The sequence below is a fragment of the Galeopterus variegatus genome, unplaced genomic scaffold (genome assembly GCF_000696425.1).
Source record: "Galeopterus variegatus unplaced genomic scaffold, G_variegatus-3.0.2 Scaffold816, whole genome shotgun sequence".
Taxonomy (NCBI): domain Eukaryota; kingdom Metazoa; phylum Chordata; class Mammalia; order Dermoptera; family Cynocephalidae; genus Galeopterus; species Galeopterus variegatus.
In genome coordinates this window covers 464,821-469,420 of record NW_007726927.1, presented here as the reverse complement: position 1 = coordinate 469,420, position 4,600 = coordinate 464,821, and the positions used below count along the sequence as shown (strand labels likewise).

The following is a 4,600-nucleotide window of genomic DNA, read 5'->3' as shown; positions in this document are numbered from 1 at the left end:
ATAAAAGCATCATTAATCTGGCCTGATTACATGATCTCAAAACTCTTTGAGAAGAAAATACACTGGCTTATGCCAATGGGTGAAGGTAGTCCTTCAGGGAGGACTAAAACACATGACAAATGTTGTAGCTAACACCTGTCTGGATATGCTACTTTCTGTTTTATAGACAAAATGGTTAATCAGCAGCTCACGAATGCAGTGAGGCTAGCTTGCAGGTCTTTGTTCAAAACACTTGGGTTAGATCAGTTTATTATTACCTATAATTCATATATTCTCACATGAGGGAGGCAGATCAATAAACAAAACAGATCAGTAAAACATACATGTCAAGTGATAAGTTTTATGGAAAAGTATAAACCAAGGAAGAGGGGTAGGGGCAGCTGAGTCTTAGGAATTTTACACAGGAGGTGCTATGGTCTGAATGTTTATGTCCCCCCCAAATTCTTATTTTGAAACCTAATCACCAAGGTGATAGTATTTGGAGGTGGAGGCTTTGGGAGGTGATTAAGTCAGGAGGGTAGAGGGCTCATGAATAGAATTAGTTCCCCTGCAAAAGCGACTCCAGAGAGCTAGCTGGCCACCTCCACCATGTGAGGACACAGTTAGAAGGTGCCATCTATGAACCAGAGAGCAGGAGCCCTCACTAGACACTGAATCTGTCAGCACTTTGATCTAGAGTTTTCAGCCTCCAGAACTGTGAGAAATGAATTTCTGTTGCTTATAAGCTACCCAATCTATGGTATTTTGTTATAGCAGTCCCAATGGACTAAGACAGGAGGGGAGCTGAGAAGGTGACATTTGAGTAATGACCTGGAGGAGGAGAGTGAGGAGACAAGAAGTGTCAGGGGGAAGAATCTTCCAGCAGTGGTGCAGCAAGAGCAAAGTCCAGGGGGGATGTGCCTGGCAAGTCAGGGGACAGCAGGAGGCCAGTGTGGCTGCGGCAGAGCAAGGGAGGTGTATGCATCGGGAGTAGAGAGAAGCGACTGTCTCTGCTTGTGATGAAGCCGCAACAAGCAAATCATTTTAACTCAGAGAGGTAAGGGCTCTGACTGAAATGGCTTTTGCAGCACTTCTCCAGTGTTCAGAGGTGTGTTAAGAAGGCTTCCCGGAGGAGGTGACACCTGAACAGAGCTTTCAAGAATGAGAATGCATGAGCCACACAAATGGAGAGCTGGGGGACTAAACAGTCTGAGAGAGAGAGAGAGAGAGAGAGAGAGAGGGATCCATCAAAAGCTGAGCTTCTCTCTTTGCTGGGCAGAGATCTTGGTCTCGTCCTCTCTAGGTAGGCAGAGTTAGAGGGGCAGGGGCAGGGTCTCTTTATGTATGAGGCAGTGCTGCAGGGCAGAAAATGCCCTGGACTGACACTTGGAGGGTTCTACCCCAGCTCCTGACTTTGGTGGCTCTGTGGCCTGGGTCCAGTTACAGGGCTTCCTCAGCTTCCATTTCCTCCTCTGTAAATTGAGGAAAATAAAACCCACCCATCTCCTCTTTAGAGTTGTATGCAGAAGTGTTCTACAAACATGAACGTATTATGTAAATACACTGTTATGTGCTACACAGATATAAACATAGGGAGGTTTAAAATAATTGGGAGGAATCAACACTAAATTAGGATACAAGTACTTTGTGTAGCTCCAGCTTTTATGAAACATACACCAATGACTTTTAGCAAATATTTTAGGAAAAAAAAATCAGAGAGAAAAACGGAAGTAGATAAANGAGAGAGAGAGAGAGAGAGAGAGAGAGAGGGATCCATCAAAAGCTGAGCTTCTCTCTTTGCTGGGCAGAGATCTTGGTCTCGTCCTCTCTAGGTAGGCAGAGTTAGAGGGGCAGGGGCAGGGTCTCTTTATGTATGAGGCAGTGCTGCAGGGCAGAAAATGCCCTGGACTGACACTTGGAGGGTTCTACCCCAGCTCCTGACTTTGGTGGCTCTGTGGCCTGGGTCCAGTTACAGGGCTTCCTCAGCTTCCATTTCCTCCTCTGTAAATTGAGGAAAATAAAACCCACCCATCTCCCCTTTAGAGTTGTATGCAGAAGTGTTCTACAAACATGAACGTATTATGTAAATACACTGTTATGTGCTACACAGATATAAACATAGGGAGATTTAAAATAATTGGGAGGAATCAACACTAAATTAGGATACAAGTACTTTGTGTAGCTCCAGCTTTTATGAAACATACACTAATGACTTTTAGCAAATATTTTAGGAAAAAAAAATCAGAGAGAAAAACGGAAGTAGATAAAAACAGATGATAATAAATGGTGCAACAAAGAATACTTATGACTACAACTCTTGGTTTATACATGTGGCAAAGAATATCTTTACCAAGGCAATAAAAACGGAAATGGCCTTTTAAAATCTCTTTGCAGCTGTGGTAAACCAAATTAGAGACCCACGGCAGTGTTATAAACATTACCTCTGCAGGAAAGACAAACATGCAAATCATTAGCTAACAATATTAAATGCAGAGGAGCTTGACATTAAATTTATCTAAAAATAACAGTTTATTACATTCTTGTGAGACTACCAAATAAATTATTTAGTTGTTAGGAGGCTTTTAGAAATATAAGAGCTTACAAGAAAAAACTTTGATAGAAATACTCTGATTTCTCTCAGAATTTTGCTCCTGGATTTTCTGCTCACCCACATTGATAAGATTCCTCTCTATAGCTTTTGGGTAATCCCTCAACCTTCCTGGAGTTGTAACACTCCATTATAATAGGACTTATTCAATGACAACACCTCTATTCTTTTCTCCCAGTTCTTCATTGAAGGTCTGAATGACATTTATTTATTAAATTAAGTTAATTAAAATTAATAGTGTTTTGACAATCTGAAGATGCCCTTTGGGAAAATATATATATTATGGTAGGTAACAGGTTTTGTCACCTAAGGAGAGGCAAATCTACCATTTCTTAAAGCATAGTGTTGAGCATTTCAATTCTGTGTGTGTGTGTGTGTGATATTCAAAAATCTCAATTCACTGGAGCTCCCCACTAAGACTGGAACACATCACCTGCAGTAACACTTTCTACTTAACAGTATTGAATCGAGTTTCCTCTCCAAGGACCAGCACCAGTTGGGGATGCAGTACTGCTTTAACCTGCACTGGCAATCACATCTCTTTGATGTTAGGGAGAATTTGGGATCTCCTTTTTATCCTTTCTGAATGACACCCCCAACAGGACCAAGGTCTACCTCAGGCATCATGAAACTTGAAGAGAAACAGCCTGACTCTTTTTGGTGAAAGTTAGTGTCGGAAAGGGGCATCTATGAGCTCATCTTGGTCCACAACGTGAGTTGCATGACTTTTGACAGCTAATGTTCTAGTTTCTTCACTAGGAAAACAAAGACAAGGCTGTCATCCTTAGTGACTGTTGTAGATATAAACAAATGCTCAAACACATTACACCCCAACTATCTCTTTGATATTGGCCTCTTTCTATGCTTCAGTATAATCGATTCTTTTATTTTGATGCAATGGGCATAGATCTCATTAAGCTGAACACACTTAAGGTCAGCATACGGAGCTAAAGAGGGCAATGGTGTTTAAATGACAGTTTACGAATGCTTCAAATAATTTTGCCCTGAGCATCGAGGCTCAAGCATTTGAGCTCTCGTGTGTGAGCTTTGATTAAAGGTATGTAACACACTGTGCACAAAACAAGTCCGGCAATTCAAAGGTATGAACACACATTATCATTGCTGTGCATGGGAGACAATAACAACAAGGACCAAATAAATAAAGGCTTCAATTTATTGCACTTTTACTATATTCCTGGCATTGTGTTAGGAGCCTCAATAATAACAGCAGTTCTGTGTGCTGCGCACTGTAGTACTTCAGAAAGCTCATGGAAAGATTTGTATTATCTTTTAATTCCATTTTTCTATGAAATTTTCAAAGTGCCCTCATTTATTATCTGATTTGATCCTTAAAACAACCCTTGGGAACATGTATCATTGCCTCCGTTTTACAGGTGAAGATACTGAGTTTCAGAAAGGTTATATAACCTATTGAAGGCCATACAACAAAGAAGTGGTGAAAATGTTTCACATGGGACCCTTCAGATGGTTCTAGGAGAAGCCAGTTTTGTGTCTGTGGTTGCTTGATCTTTCAGCACAACCTGCACAAAACACCTGTTTTGACCTTTCAGCACAACCTACACAAAACACCTGTGAGATGGTACTTGTTTATGACATCTGGAGGAAATCACTCCCCAGGCAATGGCAAATGTTTTACTCTATTCTATTCCCAAATGGACAACCTAAAGTAATCATTAAGCATGCCCAACTTTGAGAATAACTTTTCCCTCCTAAGGAAGTCTTGCTTCTCATAAAATAGGTTCTAGTCTCCTTGGAATCAAGTCATATCTGGCTGGAAGATTATCAGGAAGTGTGCACCTGGGTCACTTCAGTGACTGACCACCTTACGCACATGCCCTGGTGCACAGTAGGACAATGAGACAGCCTATGTCAGAAGTGTACTTTTTAGGGGGTGTGGGACGCTTACAAATACACCTTAACTCCTACACATATAAAAGGAATAAGAGAAATATGCAAAGAAATCCATTGAAAGATCTGCCCACCACCCACACT

General features: G+C 41.2%; 1 protein-coding gene across 1 annotated transcript in view; it reads right to left on the bottom strand.

Moving 5' to 3' along the window:
* The window catches only part of LOC103590435 (protein NOXP20-like), a 24,840-nt gene that overhangs the window by 8,976 nt on the left and 11,264 nt on the right, over positions 1-4,600 (bottom strand). The gene's annotated exons all lie outside the window — the stretch shown is intronic.